Source organism: Myotis yumanensis, unplaced genomic scaffold, assembly GCF_028538775.1.
Source record: "Myotis yumanensis isolate MYYU_CA2020_CCGP unplaced genomic scaffold, mMyoYum1.0.hap1 SCAF_13, whole genome shotgun sequence".
Classification (NCBI taxonomy): Eukaryota; Metazoa; Chordata; class Mammalia; order Chiroptera; family Vespertilionidae; genus Myotis; species Myotis yumanensis.
Genome location: NW_027223764.1, coordinates 24,775,582 through 24,799,884, shown reverse-complemented (window position 1 = coordinate 24,799,884; position 24,303 = coordinate 24,775,582). Strand labels below are relative to the sequence as shown.

The following is a 24,303-nucleotide window of genomic DNA, read 5'->3' as shown; positions in this document are numbered from 1 at the left end:
GAATTCTAAACATTGCACCCCACCCTAGCCACAAGACCATTCCCAGGGGCTACACCCCAGCTTTATGGAACCTTCATTTCACACCCAAGAAGGCAGACTGAGAATTCAAAAGAATGACGTGGAGAGTAGCTGATATTAAAAACTAGCAAATTAAAAGCATCTGTATTAATTTTCAAGGGCTGTCATAATAAGGTACCAAAAACTGGGGGGCTTAGAACAATGGAAATCTATTGTCACCCAGTTCTGGTGGGTAGAGTCTGAAATCAAGGTGTTGGCTCCCTCTGAAACCTGTAGAGCAGTGGTTCTCAACCTGTGGGTCGCGACCCTTTGGGGGTCATACGACCCTTTCACAGGGGTCACCTAAGACCATTGGAAAACACATATATAATTACATATTATTTTTGTGATTAATCACTATGCTTTCATTATGTTCAATTTGTAACAATGAAAATACATCCTGCATATCAGATATTTACATTATGATTCATAACAGTAGCAAAATTACAGTTATGAAGTAGCAACAAAAATAATTTTATGGTTGGGGGTCACCACAACATGAGGAACTGTATTAAAGGGTTGCGGCATTAGGAAGGTTGAGAACCACTGCTGTAGAGGAAGGATCTTGATCTGCCTCTTCCAGCTTCTGGTAGCCCCAGATGTTCCTTGTGACAGCATAATTCACATGCAGTTCTCCTGTGTCTTCACATCATCTTCCTCCTGAATGTGTCTGTCTCTGTGTTTAAATTTCCGCTTTTAATAAGAAGATCAGTCATATTGGATTAAAGGCCCACCTACTCCAATATGACACCATCCTAATGAACTCCATCTGCAATTACCCTATCTATACTAATAAAAGCATAATATGCTAATTAGACCAGACAGCCAAATTACCTGTTGGACATCCTTCCAGATGTCCTTCTGGATGACCTTCCAGATGAAGCCCAGGCTGGGAGGGCTGAGGCAAGCCATCACGCCTGCGAGGGCCGAGCCCCTTGCAAGAATTTTGCGCATCAGGCCTCTAGTTCCAAATAAGGTCATATTTTGAGGTACTAGGGCAGTGGTTCTCAACCTGTGGGTCGCGACGCTTTTGGGGGTTGAACAACCCTTTCACAGGGGTCACCTAAGACCATTGGAAAACACATATATAATTACATATTGTTTTTGTGATTAATCACTATGCTTTAATTATGTTCAATTTGTAACGATGAAATTGGGGGTCACCACAACATGAGGAACTGTATTAAAGGGTTGCAGCATTAGGAAGGTTGAGAACCACTGTACTAGGGGGTTAGGACTTCAACATGCATTGGTGGGGCAGGGGAGGGGGAAAGGGGACATAATTTAATCATAACATGAAACGGGGAATTAGACTACAGAAGTTTTCGTACATGGTGTTTGCTGCAAGACCATTTTAGAGATTTTTAGACTAACATCAACTGGGCCATCTACCTGAGGATAGTTTCCATCATGGCTGATGATCAGAACCATCTGGTATTTGTTAAAATGAGAGCTTCCCAAGCCTCATCCCAGACAACCTAATCAGAAAGAGATTCAGGGATTTGTATGTTAATAAGCACCCTTGTGATTCTAATGTAGCCAGACCTTCAATGATCCCAAAATTGGGAAGCATTGTTCTAGTCAACCTCATGGGATGCTCAACATTCTGGCCCATGTGAGAACCAAGTACCTCTGAGGTGGTATACAGATTCCCTCAACACTCCAGCCCTCATGATGCCCTTCCAAGCCAGATGATTTCATTGAGTGGGATACCCTGGAATCCATCTCCACTAACCCAATAACTTCTCCCCTTCAGAAAAACATAGACAGGGAGGCCACCAACAGCTGGTGCCCAGCTCAAGGAGGAAAACACCCAAAGCACCGTCATTGCTCTGAGCTGAGCCTAGGAGAGCAGTCACATAGAACACAGAGGAGAAGCAGAAGTCACCAAGGAGACACTTCAGGGCAGGACTAGCACCACATCTGCCCTGACAGCCACACCTCTTCCCCAACAGACTCTCAGCAGCCAAGACAAGGGAATCATAGCTATAATAACCGCACTTGCTAGATAAGGAGAGATAAGGAGTATTACATGGCAACAAAGAACAATAAAATGGCCCCCGGCGCTCCAGGCAAAACAACCGTAGCGGGTGTAGTGCTCGGCCGGCGCGACGCTGAAGTAGCCGCGGGTCCCCTTTGGCGGCCCCTCGGGACCAGTTTTTCAGGACCTAGAGTGATTATTACAATGGAAGAAATCAATAATTTTAAGACACCAAGCAAATTATCTGAAAAAAGAAAATCTGGTAAGATAGCTTCAGGAGGAGGAAGCAAGATGGCGGCGATATAGGCAGACGCGTCCCAGGTCTTGTCCCGGAGCAAACGGAGTAAGCAGCTGAAACTAATAACACCCACCCCGAATTGGCAAATTTACTCAGCTGGTGAGACGGCTTGCAGCCTGGAAGGGCAGACCTCCCCTGGAAAGGTTAAAAACCAGGGATCTGGGCAGGAAAGTTTGCCAGACCTGAGCCCAGAGGGTCGGAGGGAGACCGCATGGCAGACAGCCGCGTCTCTTGGGACAGACACAGACCCTGACCAGGGTAAGGAGTTCCGCGGGTTTGCTGGCGCCAGGAGATTTGAGATTTGGATTTTGTGATTGCGGAGAACTGAGACTAAAGGGGGCATCCTGAGGAACTGATCAGACCATGCAGTGCCCATAAGAGAGGAGCGTTTCCCAGACCATGCAGTGCTGGTAAGAGGAGCGTTTCCCAGACCGCAGATCCAAGCAACAGCAGCCCCCTGATCACCGCAGCCTCCTGATCACCACAGCCTCCTGATCACCACACCCTCTGTCTGTGGAACAGCAACTGTACGTGAAGCCTCCCCCCACCAGCCAGAAGAGCCAACACAGCTGTGAACAACACCCACCAGAGGAGCTGCTGCCAACTGGAAAGCAGCTGCTACCGCAACCGTCTGAGCAGCAACCACAACCCAAGGAGCCCCTGCCACCCAGGGAGCAGCCACTGAACACCTCAACATCTACATATGTCAGCGAGATCAAACATGGGTAGGCAAAGAAACCCCCAAAGGAAAGAAAAGGAGGACTCGCCAGAAAAGCAGCTAAGTGAGACAGAGATATGCAACATGACGGAAAAAGAATTCAGAATAAGGTTCCTAGAGTACATGCACCACATGTTCAAGAAGCAAGAAGAAACAGATGAAAAACTCAACTACTTATGCAAGAAGCTAGAAGAAACAGATGAAAAAATCAACAACTTAAGTAAGTCCCAAGAAGAAATGAAGAGTGACATAGCTTCAATAAAAAACTCCATTGAAAGTATCAACAGTAGACTGGGAGAAGCGGAGGACCGAATTAGTGAATTAGAAGACAAGGAAGCAAAACACACTCAAACTGTACGGCAAATGGAGAAAAAAATTAAAAGACAGGAGGAGAGCCTAAGGGAGCTTTGGGACAACATGAAACGAAACAACATACGAATAATAGGGGTGCCAGAACAACAGAAAGATGAACATGGATTAGAAAACCTATTCGAAGAAATAATATCAGAAAACTTCCCTGAGGTGGGGAAGAAAAAAGTCACACAAGCCCAGAGAGTCCCAAACAAGGTGAACCCGAAAAGACCCACACCAAGACACATCATAATTACCATGGCAAATGTTCAGGATAAAGAGAGAATCTTACAGGCTGCAAGAGAGAGACGGAAAGTAACATACAAGGGATCTCCCATTAGATTATCAAATGATTTCTCAACAGAAACACATCAGGCCAGAAAAGAATGGACGGAAATCTACAAAGTGATGCAAAGCAAAGGACTGAATCCAAGAATACTCTATCCAGCAAGGCTATCATTCAAAATTGAAGGGGAAATAAGAAGCTTCACAGACAAAAAAGGGCTAAGGGAGTTTATCACCACCAAGCCAGCCATGCAAGAAATGCTAAAGGGACTGGTGTAAAAAGAAGAAATATCAAGCTCAGAAAGAAAACAGCCACACACACACACACAAAAAGAAATGGCTACAAACAAATACCTTTCAATAATAACTTTAAATGTAAATGGACTAAATGCTCCAACCAAAAGACATCGAGTGGCTGAATGGATAAAAAAACATGACCCATACATCTGCTGTCTACAAGAGACCCACCTCATTAGAAGGGACTCACACAGACTGAAAGTGAAGGGATGGAAAAATATCTTTCACGCAAATGGAAAGGAAAAGAAAGCTGGGGTAGCAATACTTATATCTGACAAAGTACATCTCAAAGTGAAGGCCATAACCAGAGATAAGGAAGGCCACTTCATAATACTAAAGGGATCAATACAACAAGAAGATATAACCCTGGTAAACATATATGCACCCAATGCAGGAGCACCCACATACATAAGAAAACTTCTGGAAGATATCAGGGGAGAGATCGACAACAATACAATCATAGTAGGGGACTTTAATACACCACTGACATCACTGGATAAATCCGCTAGACAAAAACTCAGCAAAGAAACAGCAATCCTAAATGACTCACTAGATCAGATGGACTTAATTGACATCTTCAGAACACTTCACCCCACAGCTGCGGAATATACATTCCTCTCAGGTGCTCATGGGACATATTCAAAAATAGACCACATATTGGGCCACAAGCAAAGTCTCCACAAATTCAAGAAGATTGAAATCATAAAAAGCTTCTTCACAGACCACGATGGCATAATGTTAGAAATAAACTACAATAAAAACAACCCAAAATACTCAAACACTTGGAAGCTGAATAGCATGTTATTAAATATTGATTGGGTTACCGATGACATCAAAGAAGAAATTAAAAACATCCTGGACACTAATGACAATGAAAACACAACAATCCAAAACCTCTGGGACACAATGAAAGCAGTCCTGAGAGGGAAGTTTATAGCTCTACAGGCCTATCTCAAAAAACAAGAAAAAATGGTAGTCAATCATCTAACTCTACAACTCAAAGAATTAGAAAGAGAGCAACAAGAAAACCCCAGAGTGAGCAGAAGGAAGGAGATAATAAAGATTAGAGCAGAAATCAATGAAATAGAGACCAAAAAAACAATACAGAAAATCAATGAAACCAAGAGCTGGTTCTTTGAAAGGATAAACAAGATTGACAAACCCCTAGCCAGGCTCACCAAGAAGCAAAGAGAGAGGTCCCAAATAAACCAAATCAGAAATGATAGAGGCGAAATAACAACAGACCCCACAGAAATACAAATGATTGTTAAACAATACTACGAGCAACTCTACTCCAACAAACTGGACAACCTGGAGGAAATGGACAAATTCCTAGAAAAATACAACATTCCAAAACTCAATCAGGAAGAATCTAAAAACCTCAATAGGCCAATAACTATGGAAGAAATTGAAGCAGTCATCAGAAAGCTTCCAGCAAACAAAAGCCCAGGGCCAGACGGCTTCACAGGGGAGTTCTACCAAACATTCAAGGAAGAACTAAAACCTACCCTCCTCAGACTACTACAAAAAATTCAAGAGGAAGGAACGCTTCCAAGCTCATTCTATGAAGCCAGCATCACCCTAATACCAAAACCAGGTAAAGACATCACAATGAAAGAGAATTACAGGCCAATATCCCTCATGAACATAGATGCCAAAATCCTCAACAAAATCTTAGCAAATCGGATCCAGCAGTACATCAGAAGGATCATACACCATGACCAAGTAGGATTCATCCCAGAGATGCAAGGATGGTACAACATCCGTAAATCAATAAATGTGATACATCACATAAACAAATTGAAAGAAAAAAACCACATGGTCATATCAATTGATGCAGAAAAAGCATTCGACAAAATCCAACACCCATTTTTGATAAAAACTCTCAGAAAGGTGGGAATAGAAGGATCATACCTCAACATAATAAAAGCCATATATGACAGGCCCACAGCCAACATCATACTCAATGGACAAAAACTAACACCATTTCCCCTAAGAACAGGAACAAGACAGGGATGCCCACTCTCACCACTCCTGTTCAACATAGTACTGGAAGTATTAGCCATTGCAATTAGGCAAGAAGAAGGAATAAAAGGCATCCAAATTGGAAAAGAGGAAGTAAAACTGTCCTTATTTGCAGATGACATGATATTATACATACAAAACCCTAGAGACTCCATCAAAAAGCTACTAGACTTAATACATGAATTTGGCAATGTAGCAGGATACAAAATTAACCCCAAGAAATCTGAGGCATTTCTATACACCAACAGTGAACTTTCAGAAAGGGAGATCAGAAAAACAATCCCATTTACCATCGCACCAAAAAAATTAAGATACCTAGGAATAAACTTAACTAAAGAGGTTAAAGACCTCTACTCAGAAAACTACAGGACGTTGAAAAAAGAGATAGAGGAAGACATAAACAGATGGAAGAACATACCATGTTCTTGGATTGGTAGAATCAACATCATTAAAATGTCCATACTACCCAAAGCAATCTATACATTCAACGCACTTCCCATTAAAATACCAATGGCCTTCTTCAAAGATCTAGAACGAACTCTCCAAAAATTCATCTGGAATAAAAAAAGACCCCGAATAGCTGCAACGATCCTGAGAAAGAACAAAGTAGGTGGGATCTCAATGCCAGATATCAAGCTGTATTACAAAGCCACTGTTCTCAAAACTGCCTGGTACTGGCACAAGAACAGACATATAGATCAGTGGAATAGAATAGAGAGTCCAGAAATTAGCCCGAACCAATATGCTCAATTAATTTTTGACAAAGGAGGCATGAACATACAATGGAGCCAAGATAGTCTCTTCAATAAATGGTGTTGGGAAAATTGGACAGACATATGCAAGAAAATGAAACTAGACCACCAACTTACACCATACACAAGAATAAACTCAAAATGGATAAAGGACTTAAATGTACGACAGGAAACGATAAAAATTCTAGAAGAATACAAAGGCAACAAAATCTCAGACATATGCCAAAACAATTTCTTCACTGATACAGCTCCTAGGGCAGTTGAAACTAAAGAGAAACTGAACAAATGGGACTACATCAAAATAAAAAGCTTCTGCACAGCAAAAGAAACCATCAACAAAACAACAAGAAAACCCACCTCGTGGGAAAACATATTTGCCAACGTCATATCTGATAAGGGCTTAATCTCCAAAATTTATAGGGAACTCATACAACTTAACAAAAAGAAGATAAACAATCCAATCAAAAAATGGGCAAAGGATCTAAATAGACACCTTTCAAAAGAGGACATTCAGAAAGCCAAGAGACATATGAAAACATGCTCAAAGTCACTAATCATCCGAGAGATGCAAATCAAAACAACAATGAGGTACCATCTCACACCTGTCAGAATGGCCATCATCAACAAATCAACAAACGACAAGTGCTGGAGAGGATGTGGAGAAAAAGGAACACTTGTGCACTGCTGGTGGGAATGCAGACTGGTGCAGCCACTATGGAAGGCAGTATGGAGGTTCCTCAAAAAATTGGAAATGGAACTCCCATTTGACCCTGTGATCCCACTACTAGGAATATATCCCAAGAAACCAGAAACACCTATCAGAAAGGATATATGCACCCAGATGTTCATAGCAGCACAATTCACCATAGCTAAGATCTGGAAACAGCCTAAGTGCCCATCAGTAGATGAATGGATTAGAAAGCTGTGGTACATCTACACGATGGAATACTATGCTGCTGTTAAAAAGAAGGAACTCCTACCATTTGCAACATCATGGATGGAACTGGAGAGCATTATGCTAAGTGAAACAAGCCAGTCAATGAAGGAAAAATACCACATGATCTCACTCATTCATGGATAATAAAGACCATTACAAACTTTTGAACAATAATAGATACAGAGGCAGAGCTGCCTCAAACTGATTGTCAAACTGCAGTGGGAAGGCCAGAGAGAGTTGGGGGGCAGGAGGGAGGGGAGTAAGAGATCAACCGAAGGACTTGTATGCATGCATATAAGCATAACTAATGGACATAAGATACTGGGGGGTAAGGGAGGGTAGTGGTTTGTCAAGGGCGGGGGGGAGGGGGAAAGGATACTTATGTAATACCCTTTGTAATACTTTAAGAGGAAAATAAAAAAAAAAAAAAAAAAAAAAAAAAAAAAAAAAAAAAAAAACAATAAAATGAGCCCTGGACTGGGTGTCTAGATTCACCAACTCATTCTACATCTCAGAAGCCCCATTTCTTCATCTGTTTGGTTCACTGGAAGGTGATTCATTATAAGGATACAGGTCCCATGAAATGCAAGGGAAAGAAAGAATTCCCCTGCCTTCATGAGAACCAAGAAGATACTAAGAACTGCGATTCTCTTTTAAGGGCTGCATGACCCACCTCTTCTCCCTGTGCCTCTGCTCACTTCTTCCTTACTCTTGGTTAAAGGACTTTCTCTGCAAGTAACTCAGCGTATACAGCAATCATCCTAGTTGATTTAGACCCGAGACTACATAGCTTTTCAACTCAGTTCCCTGCAGCTCAATGGCTCAGTTCCTCAAAGTTCCAATTCCAATCCCAGAGGAATCCAAGCCCACCTTGGGTCAGACAACCTTCCTTTACCCAATTAGGTATGACTGACCAGTATGTCACACAGTACAAACCCAGGCACCTCAGCTGGCACCTCCTTAAGGGCTGTGGATGGAAGCAGCACCATATTGGGGCCTGTGGGTGGGCAGCACCCCAAGGCATGTCTATTGCAGTAATACCAAAAAGTCATCACCATTTTTCAAGCATTTCCTAGATGACAGATACATCATACTAGATGAGCTACATTAGTACATATAATCCTCATTTCAAACATGCAAGCTCATTATTGCAAATATGGAACCCAAGGCTTACAGAACTCAGGTTGCTTGTCTAAGATCACTCAGCGAGTAAGGGATGGAGAAGGAATTTCAATTCATATTGCTGGATTCCATAGCAGTGCATTTTCCCTTTTGCCATCTAGCCTAAGGCACTTAGGCCAGGAAATTATACCATCTCATCCCATCAAGAAAAAACAATGGAGGTTAACAATCTCTACCCTGCCTATCTGCCAGATTATATTGATGATAAACTAAAATCACAAACTGAAAGGTGTATTGGGAAAGCTGTACAAAGTTAAATTGGGTAGCAGTCTTGAGCATGCCTGCTACCACGATCCCACAGCGTGATGTTTGCTCATTGGGCATTTTTCCCTGAGGACTGTGGGGGCATTTATTCACCTCTCCTATGAGGCTAAAATTGGTCTACCCATAGCAGAGGTCTTAGCAGCTGTCCAAGACCCCCTGGGAAGAATCATCCACTGCCTACAGGCTGGTGGTATGACCCCCACATAAATAGGGTCTGAATACTCAACCCGGAACTTGATACTCTAAGGCAACTGCTGTTTGAATTAGAGTAACTTTCTTGTTTTTCATAAGAAATTTAGCCTACAATGCCAAAAAGTTGGTCAACTGGGCTCAAGTTGGGTAGAACAGAGCACAGCCACTGTCACAGGCAATTCTCTATTATAATGCCACTCTTCAAACCCCAAGATGGGAGTCAGGCCCACAGAGTTTTTGTCCCAGAAGGGAGGTGTGTTTGAGAGACTCATTCACACTCTGACATGGTGGGGAAGATCTCAAGCCATGGAACAGACCAAGCCTTTTGGCTCTTACAATGCTTCATGTTATGTGTCACTTGGCGAGGCTACGATGCCCAGTTAGTTGTTCAGTCAAACACTAGACTAGATGAGCAATTTTCAACCAATGTGCTGTGGCCAAGAATTTTTAAAACATGTAATTCCTGCCTATTTAGTCAGGTGCACTGACCTCTTTTCCCTTAGATTGTCAAGTTTAAAAAATGACAACAGCCAACATAACAACAACCATCCAGTATGAATGAATCAAAATTATACCAGTTTTTTTTTTGGTCAGGTTGACAAAAAATATTTTTTGGTATGCCGCAGAATTTTAGTAATTAGTTTATTTATTTATTTTTAATATATTTTTATTGACCTCAGAGAGGAAGGGAGAGGTAGAGAGAGATAGAAACATCAATGATGAGAGAGAACCATTGACTGGCTGCCTCCTGCATGCCCCCTACTGGGGATCGAGCCCACAACCTTGGCATGTGCCCCGGACTGGAATTGAACCCAGGACTCTTCAGTCCGCAGGCTGATGCTCTGTCCACTGAGCCAAACTAGCCAGGGCAGTAATTAATTTATATGTGCTGTGAGGTGAAAAAGGTTGAGGAACACTGGTCTAGATGTTGCTGTGATAGCATTTTGCAGATGTGATTAACATTTACAAGGAGTTGATTTTAAGTAAAACAGATTACCTCTAGAACAGGGGTCCTCAAACTATGGCCTGCGGGCCACATGCAAATACAAATATTGTATTTGTTCCCGTTTTGTTTTTTTACTTCAAAATAAGATATGTGCAGTGTGCATAGGAATTTGTTCATAGTTTTTTTTTAAACTATAGTGTGGCCTCCAACGGTCTGAGGGACAGTGAACTGGCCCCCTGTTTAAAAAATTTGAGGACCCCTGCTCTAGAATGTAAGTGAGTTTCATCCAATCAATAGAAGACATTAACAGCAAAAATTAAGCTTTCCCAGGGAAGAAGTAATTCTGCCTCAAGAAATCTAGCCTGTCCTATAGATTTCAGACTCAAGACTTTAATATCAACTCTTACCTGGATTTCTAGCTTGCTGGTCTGAAATAATGGCTCTCTCGCTCTCTAATTCAATGCTCAAGAATTGGGCTACTGGTGGTGGCCTGATGACATTGACTAACTTCTGCAGGTGGGGCAGTGGGCCAGACTAGGAGAGGGAAGCAGACCATGATGTGCCATGGCCAGAGCAAGTGTTATAGACTGAGTCCCTCCTCCTTCCATAGGCTCCTGACTCTCCCCCAGAGATTCAAAGAATTCACTGAGGTTGGTAGGTTGGTATAGATCCTCACTACTTAAAATGTGGACCATAGACCAGTTGTATGGGCATCACCTGGGAGGGTATTAGAAATGCAGAAGCTCAGGTCCCACCTCAGACCAACTGAATCAGAATCTGTGTTTTAATAAGGTTCCTCAGTTATTCAAATACACAGAAAACTCAAGAGGCTCTGTGATTGAAGGCAGCCTGAAATTCCAGGATGAACACTGGAATGTTAACAGATATATTAGGTGTTAGGAAATATGGCTGGAGTTCCTGACTGGACTCTAGACAGCTATGAGCACTTGTGCAAAACTAATAAGGAAACAGACATGTTCAGAACTAATAAGAATAGGATAGTTGGTGAGGTTTCACTATGTGCCAGGCAATTTGTATGTCTCTGGAAAATGTCTACTCAGGTCCTTTGCCTATTTTTAAATTGGGTTATTTGTTTGTTTTGCTTTTGCTATTGGGTTGTATGTATTCCTTACATATAACTCAATATTAATATTTTGGATATTAACCCCTTATCAGATAAATAATTTGCAAATATTTTCTCCCATTCCATAGTTTGCCTTTCATTTTGTTGATAGTTTCTTTTGCTGTGCGGAAGCTTTTTAGTTTAATGTAGTCCCATTTGCTTATTTTGGCTTTGCCACCTGTGTTTTTAATGTCACGTTAAAAAAAAATTGCCAAGATCAACATCAAGGAGATTTTTTCTTATGTTTTCTTCTCAGAGTTTTATGCTTTCAGGTCTTATATTTGTCTTCAACTTATTTAGAATTAATTTTTGTGCGTGGTGTAAGATAAGAGTCCAATTTCTTTTCTTTCTTTTTTTTTTTGCATATGGATATCCAGTTTTCCTAACACCATTTATTGAAGAAACTATCCTTTCCTTTTTATGGATTCTTGGCACCCTTGTTAAAGATCAGTTGACCATACATGCATGGTTTATTTCTGGGATCTCTATTGGACTGTACCTGGTTCTGCTCACCTATAAATCTCAAGGGTCTAACCCAGTGCCTGACACACAGCCAGCACCTAGTAACTGTTAGATGTGAGGAAGATGATCATTTGAAGCTCTCAGTCATTACCACCCATCCCCTCTCCCCACACAGAAGTTGGAGAATGGGCTTTGGCTCAAAGGAAGAAACCAGCCTCCCCTTGATTAATAAATAACAAACAAGACAGCTGCCAAAACAGCATACCTTGGGTTTATCCATTTCAATCATTGCTACTGGGGGCCATAATGAGCACAAATAACAGTTTATCATCCTAATGACTGTTAGTTTTGCAAAGTTGAACTGCTACCTCCAAAGCATAGAAGATAAATCATGTATTCAAATTGAAAATGTGGAACATGTGTCAACATCACTATGGCTTTTCCAAAACTTCAGATTAAAAAGGAATAAAACTAAGTTGAATCCTTCTATGTTTAAGGCACTGCAAGGTTGATTCAAACACCAGCAATGTTGACCTGAAAGGGCAAATTATTCAGTTATATAATGGATTAGACAAGTTCTTGTGAGCAAATTCTCCTTTCAATATGAAAACCTTCTTTCAGAAACCAGCATCATTTTAATAAGGGACTAATTTAGTGGTAAATGAAAGGATCCATTGCAATTCAGAGCCCTACCTCGTGTGGTCTGCTTAGGAACCTATTGCAAAGTCTTCATCCCAGGCCACTTGGCTATGATAGTGTTTAAATAAAGGCATCTCTTTTACAAATTAGGTTGCCATTTATCAAAGCTGTAATTCTTCCCCTTAGGGTCCCATTTTATGTTCATTTGCTTGTGTACCAAGTCTCAGTTGATCTTTATTACCTCCAAATATAAATATGCCTCCAACTTTGATTTAGGGCCAAAGATTTCTAAAAGCAAGTCAGACTTCGGAATGTTGTTCTTTCCTGTAGGAAGGGCTTATCAAATCTCATCACACCCATATTGATTTTGTGAAAATAAACTCACGCGAAAACCAATAAGAAGCCCAGCTTTTGGGACCAGTGACAGTGAAAACATCATGATGTAGCTGTGAGCTCTACTGGCAAAGGTTTCTTCTACTCATCAAAAACAGCAAAGAATCTGCTAAGAGACATTCAATTCTCCTGAAATTCTGGATTTCCCAAAGCAAATATAATTTGAAGCAGAGATGTCCAATAGCCCAGTTCAATCATTTGGATTAAAATAATTGATTTCAAAAGGAAGGACTTCTCTGGACAGAGGAATAATCATGTTTACAGTTGTCCTATTAGACATTTGCGTTTTGCTTGACAATCTGTTCACAAGAAGACAGAAATTTTGGGAAATTAACTAGTTAACTGCCACAATATATTGAATTTAATTTAAAAAAAAGGTCTGCCGCTTGCATCTATATTTGTACACGCTCATAGTGTACAAATGGCTAAAGGAAGAATTTTTTTCAATGCTCATTATCAATCTCCCTGCTGAGACCTCTAAAGAGAAATGATCTATTTGTGCTTCAGTTCAATCTTCTGCTTCCTAGCTTCATGCATTAAGGAAAACAGAAAGGTCAACTTTTCTCTGCTAGACAAAGTCTGGCCCAATATTGATTATTGAGGGCCAAGTCCTCAGATAAGTGCTTTACATGTGATATACCATAAATTTTCACAACGACCTAATAAGACAGGTATATATGTCAGCTCCATTTTATAAAGATAATGAGGCTCAAAGGGGTTGCATAACTTATAAAGACATGGCCTGGACTTTTGTTAAATTCCTCCTGTTTCTCCGCCCCACCCCCACCCCCCCCCACCCCCCACCCCCGCCCCATGGTCTGTCTGACTCAGTAGGTTTGCCTCCCCAACTTTGGGTTATTTACTGCTGGTATTAGGGCAGTGCCTTGGGTCTGCCCCCACGAAATTTTTCCTTCCCCACAGTCTTCCTCATCCTCCCTCCAGGCTGAGAGTGCTTGCTCCAGGCTGTCTTCTAGATCCCATCTTCTCAGGGCTATTCAGAACAGCCTCTCTGAGCGGATTACATGCCCTGGGAGGTAGGGCCTGTGACTCTCTCCAGGGTCTACAACAACACATCAAGGTTCTTGAAAATGTGGTACATGACAGATTGAGGTTTACATCCCCTCGTCTAAGTCTCACTTATCTCATATAAGAAATACCCTCATCTTGAGACTCCTTCTATCCCATCATTCAAGTCATAGATAAAAATATTCATTCAAACCCACAGTCCCTATTTGTCACCCAACAAGAGAGATCAGCTCCACTGGACAGGAAGGAAGAACAAGAAAAGAAAAAAAAGGAGAGAAGAGAGATGGTGAGGATGGAGGTGGGGGTTTTGGGGGTTGGGGTTAGTTCTGTTTATATCCAGCAGCAAACCCCTACTGTATTGTATAAAGGCCCAGAAAAATAAATTTTGAATTTGGGGGGGGGGGGGGGCGGAGAAACAGGAGGAATTTAACAAAATTGCAATTATTAAGTTCTTACTTATTGTTTATTTTAATTGCATTTTGTTTTTCTTTATTTCTTTACTTAAGAACAGGACACAGTAAAACCAAACCAACTTAGCTGAGCTCTGGGTGGCCAAAGAAAAGTTGATCTGTGACATTTATAGATTAACAAGGCCCACTCTCTACTACAGAAATAGGTGAACAAATTGACTTTTTGGGTTCTAAATTAAGCTACTAAAAATCCAAGTGAGCAGTTGCATACATACACACACACACACACACACACACACACACACAAAACAACTTCCCAGTTTGGAGTCCCTTTTGGATTCATATACTGACCAGACACACCGTGGCTCCGTGGAAAGAGCACTAGACTTGGTGGGCCTTCCCCAATCCTCCACACTGACAAGCTGTGTGACCTTTGAAAAGTGATTTACCCTCTCTGAACTTTAGTTTCCTATAACATAAGTATAATTTGAATTTCACTTTAGAGGGTTGTTGTGAGAATTAAATGTTATTAGTACACAAAAAATCCTCTATAAATATTAATTAAATTCTGGTGCTAATGGCCTCTGATAAACACACTGCTCTCCTGAAGTTTTCTGAATATCCCATAACTCCTCTAGGCAATTCACCCAGTTTGCGTACATCAAAGGTCCTAGTATACCTATTACTTGTTTCTGTTGGCCTACCCTCCTCCTCTATCCTCCACAAGATTCCATTCTCTTATTTAACTAAACTAAGTTGAGAGACAAGCAAATGAGTCTTTAGTTGAAGGTAATTCTCATTTAAGTACAATGGCCAGCCCCACCAGCATGGCTTAGTGGTTGAGCATGGAGCTATGAACCAGGAGATCGAGGTTCGATTCCCAGTCTGGGCACGTGCCCGGGGTTGTGGGCTCGATCCCCAGTGTGGGGCATGCAGGAGGCAGCCAATCAATGATTCTCTCTCATCATTGGTGTTTCTAACTCTATCTCTCTCTTCCTTCTTCTCTGAAATCAATATATATATATAATTGATTTTTTTACAGAGAGGAAGGGAGAAGGAGAGTGATAGAGAGCTAGAAACATTGATGAGAGAGAAACATTGATTCAGCTGCTTCCTGCACACTCCCCACTGGGGATGTGCCTGCAACCAAGGTACATGTCCTTGACCAGAATCCAACCTGGGGCCCTTCAGTCCACAGGCCAATGCTCCATTCACTGAGCCAAACAAGTCAGGGCTATATATATATATATATTTTAAAAGTACAATGGCCACAAGCACCTGGATAGCTTTTCAGCTTTGCCACATATAGACTCTGGGCAACCAGTTCAGCTGTGTTTGCTTTGCAGCGAGTCTTAATCTCCTTCTCTTTACTTTTCTCCTCTGTAAACTCAGATAATTGAGGCAGATGGTTGGCAAACTCCTGTTCAGCCTAATCAGTCAATGGGTCTCCAGCATTTATCTGTCTCAGTAAATGCCACCTCATCCAACCTAAGAGACTGGAGATTTCTCTTCCCAAGTCCTTCGCCTTCACCTTTCATGCCTCTCCAGAATCTTTCTCATCTTGGCCTCTTCCCCAAAGTTTAATCCCCAGCTTGGATGCCAGATCTACTCCAACATTAGGAAATCCTCAGAGCAAACCATATGCAGATTTTAAAATTGATCTTACTCGAATCCTACTCATTACACAAAGGTTTTGAGGTGACAGAATAAGATAGGATCAGATTAATTACAGTACACGGTTATAACACCAGATTAGATGCAGATGAAGTCACTAACTGGGCCTTTAATTGGCCAAATGAGGCATTTCACAGGGTCTCTCTGTCCTTCCTTGCTGACTGCAGGTTATAAATAAACTAGTGGTCTGGTGCAAGAAGTTCATGCACATTAAAAGAGAATTAATGAGAAGAAATATTTTAATATTGCTACTTGCCCTTTCTCTATAATAAAAGTGTCAGATATGAAAGAAAATTAGTAAAATATATCTAAAATCTCCCTCCTGTCAGAGTCTGGGGGCGCTGCAGGACCTAGAGTCAAGTTCCCGCCCACCACCCTCACGTGCTTCAAAAACGCAGGAGACCCAGACCTGGCCAGCCCCACCCTCATTGGGTGAGATCTAGACCCAGCCAGCTCCACCCCCATTAAGCCCCTCCAGGCAGAAGGCACAGCCTCAGGTCCCTTGGCCCGGCGCCAGGGCAGGAGGTGGGGTGCAGCCTGAGGTTCCCCGTCAAGCCCTGCCAGGCAGGGGGCACAGTTTGAGGTCTCTCAGCCCAGAGCTGGGGGCGGGGGGGAGGGGGGGGGGCGAAGGGTAGCATGGCCTGAGGTCTCCTGGCCCGGAACTAGGGCAGGGGGCTTGGCCTTAGGTCCCCTGTCAAGCCCAGCGTTATACCTCGGCCGCAGTGTTATACCAGTGCTGAACGGGGATGCATGCAGGCAGCCCGATGTTAGCACTGGGGGCAGAAGTCCCCGCCCCTGGCCCTGCCCACAGACTGGTCGCGACTGGGACACGTAATGGACAAATTAGCATATCACCTCTTTATTATATAGATTCTGTCCCACTGTCTCTATTCTCCACTCACACTTTCCAGCTACTTCTAGCATTCAGTATGCATGGGCGTTCTCTCTTGCCAGGGAAGTAGAACAAAGGCAATAAAGACTGGGACAATAGGAAGTTGCCTCTTTTCTGGACCCTGCCTTGATGGGAGAGCAATCAATTGTTCTCTCGATGCTCTTGGTCTTTCTCTCTTGCACTTTAGCCCCCTATCTTTGGGGCATCTTAACAACCTTTGCAGGCCACCTCTGGTTCCTGTAGATCAGAGGTTCCCACCCTTGGCTGTCTGAGAGAATCATTCGGAGAGCTTTACAAATGCAGGTGCCTGGGCCTCAACCCAATTCATTAACACTCTCTTTTGGAAAAGCCTGGGCACCTGTGTTTATAAAGCTTTCGGGTGATTCCAACATGTAAGTGGGGATGAAATCCACTTCTGTTGATTTTCACCTCTGGACCTCCTGCCTTTCAGTATCTGCCGGTATTTCCAGGTCGTTAATATATTACAATTGACTGTTCCTTAGGGTTGGGGGAAAGGAGCATCAGAAAAGCAAGGACAATGTCATTCCTCTCACCCAAAGGCAATTAAAAAAACTGCAATAGGAAATAATTTTCACTTAAGGGGAACAAAGTCATTACATATGCCATAACATACTTTTTAAGCAGCCTTTAGTCATTATTAGAAAAGATGGGTGTGTTTTATTTATTCATATATTGATATATGTATTCATATATTGCTTTTTTATAACAGCAATTCATTTTGTTTTCAAATATAATACATTAAATCCATCTGAGCAAATTCTCAATTCCCACATGTAATTAGTGACAAAATCATTTTGGCATATATAAGCAAATTGTGTCAGAAGTCCATTCCTGTGGTCATTAAAGAGGCAAAGGATATAGGGACCTGCCTTTTTTAGAAGCTAAAAGGCCTCTTTGTACAAATGGGAGAAGAGGCGTTTATTCAACAATGTGTTGAATTCCTACCTGGTACCAGCGCTGCTCCAGGCACACCACTGTGTGCATTCCCAGGCACACCACTCATTCCACTCCGTACAATTCCAGAGGGAAGGGAGGTGGGAGAGTGGGGGGCATGAGAAGAGATGGTCGTGGGGCTGCAATTTGCTTCCCATCTCATGCTCTTCCATGTCAAGTCCTACACGTTGATTATTCGTATCCCGTACTTCTAATTCAACAGTCCAACTACATTTGGATCTTCCTTTTGTTTCCGTCATTTTATTTTTCTTCAATGGTCTGTCTTCATCATCATTGAGTTTCGCTTGGGTCTCAATCTTTTTTATCTTATTATTTAGAAATGTTTTCCTACAATTCTTCTAGAGATCTTACACACAATTCAGCCAGTTTTATATTTCTTAAAACTTATAAACTTCTTGTTAACTATGTAAAGGAAAAACTCTTAAAGGCCATCACAACCTGTGATAGTTTGCCAGCCTAAATCAATAAACAGACTTCACCATCGCTAGACATGCCACCTGAACTTACATTTATGTAGACTAACAACTCATTTACCTGCATGTAGGAAGCAAACTCTCCCTCATTCAGGACTTTTCAAATCTTCCAGCACTGTTTAAGCACCTAGATCAGAAATTGCACATTGTCAGCCTGCTGGCTAATTCAGCTTGGCATGTTTTAATTGGCACTGACAGTGTTTTTTGAATTGAATTTTCATGTCTTTGACTGCACCACACCTTCCATTGTATATATGCAGTCCATTTCACTAATTTACATTACCTGCTGGCTCTTGAAGACATTTGAATTTATTATCCCTCATAAGGATGGAAATCTTTCTGAAAAGTGTTATGTCCTTCTCAGTCTCCTTAAACAGAATATTTTAAATATAACTTAACCTTCTCTTAATAACTCAAATAGAATCGTCTTATCTTATCTTTGTATCTGATTATTAACTACTTCATGTCACCATTGCCCGTGTGACCTACCACACACACACATTTACAAACACACACACTTTTTTGACATACACAAACCCATTCTAATCCTCCACTGATCCGTGGGCTAGGAAACAAGAAGGTAATTTAACTAGAATTGTGTGCAAAGCAATAGGAAACGGGCTTTGAGTCAGAAAGTCCTTAAGGAAGATGCCTCTTTACAACAAACTTTAGTGCAAGTTCTTCATTGACCATTTGACTGTTCAGAAGTCATCATTGTTCAGTTACAGGCTCTTGGAAACAAAATGGTTGATAAACATATGTCTCCTGTCTAATGAAAGAGTCAGCAATTGGAGTTATGAGGATTGGATTTCCCATGAAGAAAAACGTACTAAGCTAAAAAATAAACTAAGCAAACAAGGAATCTAATGAACAAAATAAACTGATGAATAAAATAGAACCAGAGGCATGGAAACATGGAACAGACTGATAAATCTCAGATGAAGAGATTAACCAAAGATCTTATATGCATATATGCACTAACTGTGGACACAGACAATAGGATGGTGAAGGCCTGGGGCAGGGGTGAAGGAGGGCAATGGTGAGGAGGGGTGAGGGACACCTGTAATAGTCTCAACAATAATGATTTTTAAAAAACACAATGCACTAAGTTAAATAAAAAGCATGTGCACTGACCTTCGGTTCTGGGCCATTACTGCCAGCTATAAAACAAACCACTAGAAACAAGCAGCCACAGACGTTATACCCTTCCTTTGAGCGGGTTAGGAAGCACTAAGGGCATTTGTGCACCCAGCACTGTCATATGAGCTATTCAAGTAAGCAGCAAACCTCTTCTCATAACTGGACAACTATGCCCAAGTTAGCCCAGCCAAGAACCTCTTCTCACTCTGCACTCAAAGGCCACAAAAGCAGCTCCCTTAGAAGGGCTAGAGCTGCCTTACTCTCCTCACTCAGTAAGGCCCACTGCCCACCGCAGGCGCAGGCGAGGCTTCTATTCCTTCTCACCTGGGTGACTATAATGACCCCACCTCCCAACCCCCCACCTAAATTCCTGCCTTCTATCTCTCTCTCTCCCTGAGCCATCCTGGCCAAACTTTCTAACCCTCTGCTCTCACTGCATTGCTTCCAGATAGACAACCTTCAGTCTGTCTCCCTATTCGCAAGAGAGAGAAAAGACTACTTTCCTCAGTCCTCATTATTCACTTCTCCCTGACCTTACTGCAGCGCCGCCCCCCCCCCCCCCCCCCATCATGGCCAGGCGTTATGGCTCTGCTTTCCCACCACACCATAGCCACACCCCTTTCTGCCTTTGCGCTTGCTCTTTGTCCTTCCAGAACACTCTCTTTTCCTCTCTGTCTGTCCAAATTCCACCAATTCATGTCTCTACTCAAGAAGTCATTCCTAAGCACACCACTCATTCAATTCCTTACAGTTTCCGATATTTAAAGCCTTCCTTTTCTTTTCCGGCTATCCTGGTCACACGCCCTGGATTTCAGCAGGGGTCTTAAATAAAACTTCTTTGGTGGGTCCTGCCCAATTTTTGTCTTTCTAAATACTAACATGTTCAATGAACACAATTGACCTTGTAAATGAAGAAGACCCTAAGAAAGGCGGGGTTTCTATTTGGAGAAAATGCAGCACCTCTCCCACAATGATACATTGCCCTTCAAGTTCCATGGAGAAAGTACGAGTAGGCTAGGTTCCCAGATATGTAGCAAAGAAAGGGCAAGTCAGCCTCCTCCCCTCCCCCAGCCCACCACACACTTGCCAGCCAGCGTTTAAAATGCGCTTCAGCGTGCTCCTCTTTTCATTTGGAAAGGAAACAAGACTTGACGTTCTGTTTCCCCCATTTCATTAAGAACAGGGGTCATCCCGGAAAGGGGAAAGGTAGTTTCCAAGAGAAAGAAGACTTGTGGGGGAGTGAGGTAGAGAGGGGGAACTGGCTCATCCCTTCCCATTCGCCTGCTTCACCCTTTGAAGAGAACAAGCCCAGCTTTCATAGTGAATTATTTTCAGCATAGCCTCTGCCAGGACTCGGCTCTCCCTGGCTAGGGCAATACCCAGAAGGATTGAGTGATAGTTCAAGGTCAGACAGGGTATCCAGACTGGACTGGCCAGAGGAGGTAGTACTAAGACAGCTGGGAGATAAGGGAGTAGAGGGGGAGAAGGGAGAAGGCAGGGTGTATGTGGTAAAGGGAAGCCCAGAAAAAGCTGAACCTGGGAGACTACCCCCGCCTCTCTCTCTCTCTCTCTCTCTCTCTCTCTCTCTCTCTCTCTCACACACACACACACACACACACACACACTCCTGCAAGAAACACATTCTTTGCGTTCCCTCCCCTCTCTAATTCCCCCAGGCATGTCTATAAATAAACAGTAGGACCCCAGCCTGCAAGAGGCCCATTTTTAACTCTTGCAGTGTGTTCTGGCTGTAAGTGTCTAAGTCCTCACACAGTTCTTCCCTCCATGGTCTACAAAGCACTTTCCCACATGTAATCTTCACCTGATTCCTACATCACACACTCTAAAGGTCCTGGAAGCCTCTTCTCACCAGTACCACACAGAGAATCATGAACACTCCACACTCACACTTTCAAAGTTCTTAGCCTTAATGTGATAAGCTTCAAGTCGAGCTACTCAAAAAAAGTTGCCTATGATCTTGGATGAAGCATATATGGCTGGGGGGGTTCTCCATATGTGTCAAGCCTCCTGGGCATCCACCGTGCAACTGGTGACACAGCTTATGCCCTGTGGCTGCCTCCTAGACGATGTCCAAGAGCACTGCAGGCGCCTGGGTTCCCAGGACCTGTTGAACTAGCCTGTGCAGATTGCCAAGGGAATGAGCTACTTGGAGGACATGCAGCACAGGGAGCTGGCTGCCCGGAATATACTGGTCAAGAGTCCCAACCATGTCGACATCACATTCACAGACTTTGGGCTGGCTTGGCTGCTGGACACTGCTGAGATGGGGGCAAGGTGCCCAAAAGTGGATGGCGCCACAGTCCATTCTCCGCCGATGGTTCACCAACCAGGGTGATGTGTGGATCTACGTATATAGGAGGTGAGGACTTTGGGAACCAAACCTTATGATGGGATCCCAGCCCGGAATATGACCTGCTGGAGAAGGAGGAACGGCTGCTCCAGCCTCCATCTGCAGCATCAACGTCTGCAGGATCATGGCCAAATGTGGGATGATTACCTCTGAACTTCGTCATCATCCAGAGTGAGGACTTGGGCCCTGCCAGCCCTTTGACAGCACCTTCTACTGATCACTGCTGGTGGATGATGACACGGGGAACCTGGTGGATGCTGAGGAATGCCTGGTACCCCAGCAAGGTTTCTTCAGCCCAATCCCTGCCCCGGGTGCTGGGGGCATGGCCCACCGCAGGCATCACCACTCAAATACCAGGAGTGACGGTGATGAACTGATGCTGGGGCTGGAGCCCTCTGAGGAGGAGCCCCCAGTACCCCCTGGCACCCTCAGAAGGGGTGGGCTCTGATGTGTTCAACGGCGACTTGGGAATGAAGGCGACCCAGGAACTGCCGAGCCTCCCCCACATGACCCCAGCCCTCCACAGCGGTACAGTTTAGACCCCACAGTATCCCTACTCCCTGAGATCTATGGCTACGATGCCCCCAAAGGTGCATCCCCAGCTGGAATACATGAACCAGCTAGAAGTTCACCCAAAGCTCTCCTCACCTCTAGAGCACCCTCTGCCTCCTCCTCAACCTGCAGGTGCCACTCTGGAAAGGCCCAAGACCCTCTCTCCCAAGCCTCTCTCCCCTGGGAAGAATGGGGTTGTCAAAGACGTTTCGCCTTTGGGGTTGCCATGGAGAACACTGAGTACTTGACACCCTAAGGCAGGGCTGCCTCTCAGCTCCACCCTCCTCCAGCCTTCAGCTCAGCCTTTGACAACCTCTATTACTGGGACCAGGACCCACCAGAGTAGGGCTCTCCACCCAGCACCTTTGAAGGGACTCCTACAGCAGAAAACCCTGAGTACGTGGGCCTGGACATGCCAGTGTGAGCCAGAAGGCCAAGTCCATTTAGGCCCTGCTGACCCCTCGAGGAGTGAGGAAGACCTGACTTCTGGCCTGTGTAGGGATGACATGGGGAGGAGGCCCTAGGACCACATCCAGTGGATCTGCCATGCTAGGAACCTCTCTTTCTATTCTAATTCCAGGTAGCTGGGAGGTGCCCAGCCTGGCTGGAAGAGGAGCCCTGCCCAGCAGATCCAGGGTCCGATGGATGCCACAGCCACCGTCTCCTCACCTGAAGGAGCAGCCCAGCCTGGCTCTCTCCTTCCAGATCCCTGCACTGAAGACTTCGGGAAGCTGGGCCTAGGAGGGAAAGAGAGTGTCTAGGACAAAAGCAATCCATTTAGAGATTGTCCCCAAGTCCTGACTCTGCCCCCAGGCAGAAGGGAACAGTAATAGCGCCCAAGTCTAGTCCTGTATAGAGTGCTTTTTTTGTGTTTTTTTACTTATATTTTTGGTGGTGTTTTTAAAAGATGAAATAAAGACTCAGGGGGAGAACAGGTATTGTAGTAGAAGGTGACCCCTGGGACTGGGGGAGAGATGTCCTTTTCCCACACCTACTTTCTCTATCCGCAAATATATTTGGGGGATTGCCTATGGTTCAAGCCACATGTATCTTAAAACATTATTTGCACCCCTCAATGATTAGAGCCAGTATCTCTTAAAAATTTGCTCTGTCGCAGGTACTATGGTAAGCGCTTTACAGACATGATCTCATTTAAATTTAACAACGATCCTCAGTTGTTAATATGATGGAGGCGCTTTATAGATGAGGCAAGGGGAGCTCGGCGGTTATGTTACTTGACTGCGTTCCTAAGTGGAGAGTGTGCATGACGACTTTTGAACCCAGGTCTATGTTACTACAGTGCACATGTTCTCAACCCCTGCCCGGAGGCCCTGTTACTAACAGCCCTTTGGCAGCTAAGATTCCAAACCGTCTGCAGGAGGGTCTGGTCAGACATCTGGAATGCCAGGTTGATAATCAATTAAACAATGCCTGAAATGACGTCTTTTACTTTTCACTTCACAATACCGGACTAGGTATTGTGGTTAGAGCAGTAACTAAGACAGACAGCTTCTGCCCTCAAGGAGTCTACAGTCCACTTAGGGGAGATGGTACCTCAATGAACTCACAATTAAAATGCAAATACCAGTTCACCAAGAAGTTCCAAATCAACACAGAATAAACATGACATGGTTCCAACTTGTCCAAACACTGTTCTGAACTGTGCTATGTCAAAGTATCTCCTTCCCTCTTTGCTCCCCCATAAATATCTCAGACAGATTCCATTACTTCCTGTCACGTTCAGTTATAGAAATGTAGTCCAGGCCAATGTAAACTCCCATCTCGTATGTGATCCAAAGCCTTCTGCCTTCTCAGAGTGGGTAAGACGTGCTGCTGAAAGGGAGTGGTGTGGTGCAAAGGGGGGGCCTTGAGCTCTTCCTCCCCACCC

The 24,303-nt window shown here is 43.5% G+C and overlaps 1 pseudogene; it reads left to right on the top strand.

Moving 5' to 3' along the window:
* Window positions 1–17,986: 17,986 nt before the first annotated feature.
* On the top strand, window positions 17,987–22,839 carry LOC139022180 (receptor tyrosine-protein kinase erbB-2 pseudogene; annotated as a pseudogene).
* Window positions 22,840–24,303: the final 1,464 nt, after the last annotated feature.